Consider the following 7,882-nt stretch of genomic DNA (forward strand, 5'->3'; position numbering starts at 1 on the left):
CCTTGGGGCCAACCATAGAAAAGAATGGCCACTGTGTCTTTTCTCTCCTATATCCAAGCCCCTTCTGTGTAGCTGGGTGCCCTTCTACCTTGGGCTCACCCACAATTGCACTGGCTGATGGGGTATGGGCATACCCAATGCAAGCTCTGCTGGAACACTCCAGCAATGTGTGAACAGGCCTTACCTGGATGGCTTGGGGGATGAGACCTTGAGTGAAGAACAACAAACCCACAACCCACCTAGAAAATGACTGCAAAAGCCAGTCCAGAGAACTCTCAGGCCAAGCACAGCCCAAATTTTCAACCAACAAACTCTAAATTAATGGTGGTGGGGTGCTGTTGTTTGAGAGACGGTTTCACCATGTTGCCCAGGCTGGTCTTGAACTCCTGGACTCAAGTAATCCTCCTGCCTGGCCCCAAAAATGATGGGATTATAGGCATGAGCCACTGAGCCCGGCCTGGTGGTTGTTTTAAACCACATGATGATGAAGTACAAGCCGGTGGCTATGAAATACAAGCTCATAGAAACAGGACCCTTCATTCCATTCCGCAATTGTTACTCTTGCTCAACTGCAAATTTCATCAATTTCCAACTAACATTTAGATTGAAACTGACAGACTAACATATAGATATATGTGTGTGAGTCGGGCACAGCGGCTTATGACCATAATCCCAGCACTTTGGTAGGCTGAGGTGGGAGGATTGCTTGAGCCCAGGAGTTTGGGACTAGCCTGGGTAACATAACAAGACCGGATCTCTACAAAAATAAAAAATAGCATTAGTCAGGCATGGTAGTGTGCGTCTATAGTCCAGATACTTGAAAGGCTGAGGTTGGAGGATGGCTTAAACCCAGGAGGTTGAGGCTGCAGAGAGCTAGATCATTCCACTGCACTCCAATCTGGGTGACAGAATGAGAGTCAGTATTTTTATTTTTTTTTAAAGAGGACTGGGTGTGGTGGCTTATCCCTGTAATCCTAGCACTTTGGGAGCCTGAGGCGGGCAGATCATGAGGTCAAGAGATTGAGACCATCCTGGCTGATACGGCAAAAACCCATCTCTACTAAATATGCGAAAATTAGCTGGGCGTGGTGGCGTGCGCCTGTAGTCTCAGCTACTCAGGAGGCTGAGGCAAGATAATTGCTTGAACCCAGGACTCGGAGGTTGCAGTGAGCCGAGATTGCGCCACTGTACTCCAGCCTGGTGCCTGGCAACAGAGCGAGACTCTGTCTCAAAAAAAAAAAAAAAAAGTGTGTGTTCTATAATCTGTCCCATATTACCTTTCAAGTCTGCCTCCTAATCCAAAGATTGTCTTTTATCTGCAGAATTTAACATACTGTCATTTTTCACAGTGCCTTTGCACTCAGGATTAGCATGCTTATTTGATTCTGCTCCTGAACTCTTAATAATCCTTCTAAACTTAACTTGCATCATCTCTTCTACTTAGATTTTCTTGATGGCCCCAAGTTCAACATACTCCCCATTTGGGACCTCTCAAATGCATTCACCTGTCATACTAGGTATCTTATTTACTGTTGATATCTCTCTTCTCCTAGACCTTTACTCCCTGAAGGGCAGTACTCTGTCTTATTCATCTTTCTTCCCAAAAACCTAATTAAAAGTGTAAGGGACTTAGCTGATGTTCATTGGGTGTATATAGTAGGTTCTCTAGCAGGGAAGAATTCCTGAGTGGATTGGATGTTACCCAAATGTTACACAAGACAGAGATGGTCCCTGCTGGACAACGTCCAAGAACTGAAAACAAGACTCAGACAAGATTGGGTTCCTGTAATTAGAAGTTCCCTCCAGGGGCTGTGTGAGAGTTTCTGAGAATTGGCAGGGAAGTGCAATGAGATGAAACTGTCATGGGCCACTTAGGTTGTCCACGGAATTCATTATTGGGATAGAGAAATTGGGCACAGAGGGACCAGTTATGCTGGGTTCCCAAGGCTCATTTAAAAAATGGCCGATTTTACTCAATGCTGAAAGTCCTCTTTTCCCTTTGGGCCCGGCCTCTAGGGTACACATTCTTTTTTCTCAAACCCATCAACAGCCAGTGAGTAATTGCTATTTCTTCACTAATGAGCCTAGGAAAACTTTTGACCAAGCCTCACTGAACATTCAGCATTTTCACGCAGGGATGTAAACTGCCCTGACTACACACTCAAGGTCCTGTGTGGAAGCACTGCAAGGGGAAAGGGAGGGATTTCAGGAAGCCAAAGGCAACACCACGAGCCCCTCTGTCATGTGCTCTGAGCCCAGCAGAACCACTGGTTGATGCAAGCATGCAAGGAGTCAAGAGGTGGAGCGAGGGCTGAATGTCAGAGTAAGCACTTGATACTGGTCCCAGTTTCCAGCTGGTAAGTTGACTCTTTGCACCTGTCTCTTTCTCTGCAGAAAGTAAATGACTCCCCTCCAGTGTTGCTGGGAAGACTGGTCAATCTAAGTAAAAAGAGCTTCAGTCCGCCATCTTCTTGGGTGAGGTGGAGAAAAATTATCACCAATGTTAGGTCAAAATAACTGTCAAGGTCCAAGACTGGTATAATCCTAGCACTTCGGGAGGCCCAGGCAGGCAGATCACTTGAGGCCAGGAGTTCAAGGCCAGCCTGGCCAACCTGGCAAAACTCTGTCTCTACTAAAAATACAAAAATTAGCTGGGTGTGGTGGCGGGCACCTGTAATCCCAGCTACTCCTGAGGCTGAGGCAGGAATCGCTTGAGCCTGGGAGGCATAGGTCACAGTGAGCTGAGATCACGCCACTGCACTCCAGGCTGGGAGACAGAGAGAGACTCTGTCTCAAAATTATAACAATAAATAATAATAATCAGCTTTTATTCTGAATTCAGAAAAGTAGCAGTGGGCTAAAGACAAATCAAGGAACTCATGTTGCTTATATGGAAGGGTTTTCTTGGGCAAAAGATTAAGATCTTGGAACCCAAACCAGATAGAAGTGAATGGACTGGAAGAAAATTCAGATCAAACTGCCCTTGAAAACAGAAATAACCATCAAGTTTTGACAAATCTTGCAACCTGAAAACCAAATACAGTGAGAGAAACCGGGTCTCATGAAGCAAAATGGAATTGCTCGTCATGACAGAAAGAAATGCTTGGATGATTCCTCAGCAAGCATTCCAAGTCCTCTTCTGTTTTAGGAGAATCTGAAATGTACAGGGAGGCTGCGTCTTGATTTCTGTGATGATTTTATTTCCTAAAAAGGTAAAGTGGTCAAAAATGAGTATATGCTGTGCACTGCACAGGCTGATTGGGTCAATCCTATCTGTCTATACCTCTGTGTGGGAAGTAGAAAAGTTCCTTTTTAAAGTTTCCTTTCTTGTTAAAGAATAAGTGTGCTAATAACTTTGTTAAGCCCTATCCTATGTAGCTGTTGCACATGCCATGCTTACAGGCACGTAGTACATTCTATGTCCTTGTGCTTTAACCAAGATATCTGTGCTGGATGTGCTCACAGGCATATCCCGGCTCTCCATTGCTTTTACCTATTTAGAAAAGTTTTAACTGGTTAGCTAATCGGGTTTTAGTTTAAATTGTGAGGTCTGGCTCCAGTCAACGGAGATCAGACACAGCAGTAAGGACGACCTCAAATGCATAAAGGATAAATTTGTGTGTTTTCCTTTGTTCATTGTACTCTCGTGACAAGATGGCTACTGAGAGTACCCTTCCTGCAGTCCAGGAAGTAAAAATTGCTCTGCTGAAAAATCCTTTGTCTTGGTGCTAATTTTTCTTTGTGGCACCGAGCATCTATTTCCAATACCCTGCTCAACTATACTCGTCCTCATAGCGTTTATTCTTCCCCGCATTTACTTTTCTTCCTAGTGTTTATATATTTGCCTGTACTCTGGCTCCAAAGTTTAACGTCAAAATTACCATGAATGTGACCTGTTTTGTGTACTGCTGCATTGCCAAAGCCTGTAAATACCTGGATGAGAAAGTCATCAGTTAATTCCTAGTATTTATGAGAATGTAGTATGACACTGGTGGCATTTCAATGTAGCTGATAAAAGTAGTTTTATAAGAGATGGAGGCCGAATGGGTTTTCCATTCTGACGAGGTCTCCAAGTACAACACACCCCGCCACCACACGGATGGCAACTCTTAGACCTTCTCAAGAAACACAAATATTCTCACACTCACAGCTTCAAAAGGACTAGAGAGCTCTGGTTTAAAAAACCCAAACCCAAGCTCAGACACATACTTAACAGTCTTGCAAGGGCTTTTACAAAGAAGAAAGTTAGCACAATACATAAATATTTTGCAAGTATGACTGCAAACCCTTGACCTCGCTACTCCAAATTCCAAACCCAGGTCTCCCAGGACACAAGTATCGGGAACGCATGGATGCGTTCACTCAGGTGAGGAACGATGCTTGCAATGGCCAATATGTGCAGATAAGAATGTAAGGTCTGGGTGAGGCGGCTCACGCCTGTAATCCCAGCACTTTGGCAGGCTGAGGTGGGTGGATCACTTGAGGCCAGTAGATCGAGATCAGCCTGGTCAACATGGTGAGACTCCATCTCGACTAAAAATACAAAGAAAAAGAAAAAGAAATTAGCCAGGCATGGTGGTGCACACCTGTAATCCCAGCTACTTGAGAGGCTGAGGCACGAGATTCATTTGAACCTGGGAAGTGGAGGTTGCAGTGAGCCGAGATTGTGCCACTGTACTCCAGCCTTGATGACAAAGTCAATTTGTCTATAAAAAATAAACAATAATTTAGAAAATAATGACATTTTCCTTCCAGTTCAGACAACTCTCACATGTGTATCTCGCCTCCTGCTGTTAAGAATCAGCAAAAAGGTCAGAGTGATCTTCCTGCACCTGCTTTTATTCAAATGGCTTGGACTTAAATGATTGATATACTCAAATGGCATTTTTTAAAAAACTCCATTGGTCAGGTGCAGTGGTTCACACCTGTATCACAGGGAGATACAGAATGAGGAGACTCTTCCAGAATCCACACAAAGACAGACAGAGGGAGGGAGGGAGGGAGGGAGAAAGGGAGAGAGGGAGTGGAGAAAAAAGACAGATGGAGGAAGGGAAGGAGGGAGGGAAGAATGCAGGGAGAGAGGGAGGAAGGAAATAGAGAAAAGAGACAGAATTTTAAAAATCTAGAGAAAAATATAAAGAAAGAGAAAGAGAGATGGAAAGAGAAGATGAAAAAGAGAATGAGGAAAGGAAGGAAGGAAGAGAGGAAAGAAAGAAGAAAGAGAATAAAAGACAGAAGAAAGAAGAAAAAGAAAGAAAGAAAAGAAAAGAGAAGAACAGAACAGAGCAAAGAGGGCAGGGCATGGTGACTCACACTTATAATCTCAACACTTGCGAGGCTAGGTGAGAGAATCGCTTGAGCCCAGGAGTTTGAGACCAGCCCTGGCAACATAGCGAGACCCCATCTCTACTTAAAAAAAAAAAAAAAAAAAAAAAAAAAAAGTTAGCCGAGTGCAATGGCACGCATCTGTAGTCACAGCTCCCGGAGAGGCTGAGATGAGCGCATCACTTGGATTCAGGAGGTCGAGGCTGCGGTGAGCCGTGGTCAGGCCTGGGTGACAGAGCGAGACTCCATCTCAAAAACTTGAATGAATGAAGGCTGCGAGTGCTGCAAGAAAAAGACAAAAAAGAAACAAAGGAGATTGAGTTCTGCAAGGAAAAAGTATTTTAAAAATAAGAAACAAAGAGAAAGAGAGAAAGGAGGAAAAAATATGGAGATACAGAAAGAAAAGAAAGAGAAAGAAAGAAAAGGAAGAAAGGAAGGAAGAAAAAGAGAGAAAGAAAAAGAAAGAAGGAAGAAAGGAAGGCAGAATGTGAGAGGCTGAGCGCGATGGCTCATGCCTGTAATCCCAGCGCTTTGGGAGAATGAGGTGGGTGGACCACCTGAGGTCAGGAGTTCGAGACCAGCCTGACCAACCTGGTCAAACCCCATCTCTACTAAAAATACAAAAAATTAGCTGGGCATGGTGGTGGGGGGGCACCTGTAATCCAAGCTACTCAGGAGGCTGAGGCAGGAGAATTGCTTGAAACCAGGAGGCAGAGGTTGCAGTGAGCCAAGATTGCACCACTGCACTCCAGCCTGGGTGACAGAGCAAGACTCTGTCAAAAAACAACAACAAATATATATATATATATACACACACACACACATACATATATATATCAGCATGATCCACAATAGCCAAGAGGTAGAAACAACCCAAATGTTCATCACTAGATGGATGAATAAAATGTGACACATATATGCAAGAGTATTATTAAACCATAAAAGGGAATGAAATTCTGATATATGCTACAACATAGATAAGCCTTGAAACCATTACTTTATGAAATAAGGCAGACACACACAAAAATACATATTTTATATCCTACTTAGGACAAAATTCATGGACACTACGTACAAGTTAGTAGGAGCTGAAGGCAGAAGTGTTGAGGAGTGATTGCTTAATGGGTACAGAGTTTGTCTGGAATCAAAAGCAAGCTGAAAATGGACAGTGGTGGTAGCCAGTAGTGTCAATGCACTGTCAGTTGTCCGGAAGTTACCACTCCTTTTCTAGAGCTATCTGAATAACCCATCCCTTAATTTGCATGTAATTAAAAGTGGGTATAAATACTGCTAGCCAACTGCCCATATGCTGCTGCTCTGGGCATATGACCTGAGTCAGCCCTGCTCCGTAAGGGGCAGCCACTCTGCTGTGGCCTGCTGCTTCAATAAAGCCAATTTCTTTTACCACCAGCTGGCTCTCGAATTCTTTCCTGAGCAAAGTCAAGAACCCTCCTGGGCTAACCCCCAGTCTGAGGGCTCAACTGCTGTGCATTATCAGCAGAAAAATGGAAACTCAAAGAATCAGAAGGAAATATTAGAAATCAAAGCCACCATAAAGAAATGGAAGAATGCCTGCTAATCAGTCATCTGAACGTGGCCAAAGAACCAGTGAACATGAAGAGGCGTGCCACAGAGTGGGAGAAAATATCGACAAAACATATATCCACCCAAAGGGCTCACATGCAGAGTACACAATCAGTAAGACAAGGAGGGCAATGTGAGTATCATCTTGTCTAACGCCACACAAGTTTGTTGGAATATAAACTGTCGAAAACTGGCAGCATCCACTGAAAATGAACAAATGCATCTCATCTGCATTTTCTGTCAGGAACCCAGCAATTTCTATCCAGGGTATGCACCCCAGAGAAGTACAGGCACTGTGCACAACCAGAAATATTGAAATGTGCTCATAGTATTTATCACAATAACCCTGAACTGCAAAGCCCAATGGTCATCAATATAAGATGCTTAGATGAATTGTGGTGTATTCAAACAAAGAAACAGAATAAAATGTACTACTTAGAGATACTGGAAACAGTATGTGTCATTTCACAAAAAATATTGGGCAAATTAAGACAGGCAAAAGGAAAAAAGAATGTATACTGGATGGCAGGATTTGCACAGGGCCTCAAAAACAAAAATCCAGGCCAGGTGCAATGGCTCATGCCTGTAATCCTAGCACTTTGGGAGGCCGTGGCACACGGATCACTTGAGATCAGGAGTTCAAGGCCAACCTGGCCAATGTGGTGAAACCCCATCTCTACCAAAAATACAAAAAATTAGCTAGGTATGGTGGTATGCACCTGTAATCCCAGCTACTCGGGAGGCTGAGGCAGGAGAATCACTTGAACCCAGGAGGTGAAAGTTGCAGTGAACTGAGATTGTGCTGCTGCACTCCAGCCTGGGTGACAGAACAAGATTCCATGTCAAAAAAAAAAAAAAAAAAAAAAAAGAAATCCAAACCACACTGTTAGAGTTGGAATACTAGTTATCTACAGAGTAGAGTGCATAATTTGGAGGGAAAAACGAGGTATCTGGAATACTGGTAATATTCTTT

The sequence above is a fragment of the Aotus nancymaae genome, unplaced genomic scaffold (assembly GCF_030222135.1).
Source record: "Aotus nancymaae isolate 86718 unplaced genomic scaffold, 86718_ANA_hifiasm-v0.15.2.pri h1tg000028l, whole genome shotgun sequence".
NCBI lineage: Eukaryota > Metazoa > Chordata > Mammalia > Primates > Aotidae > Aotus > Aotus nancymaae.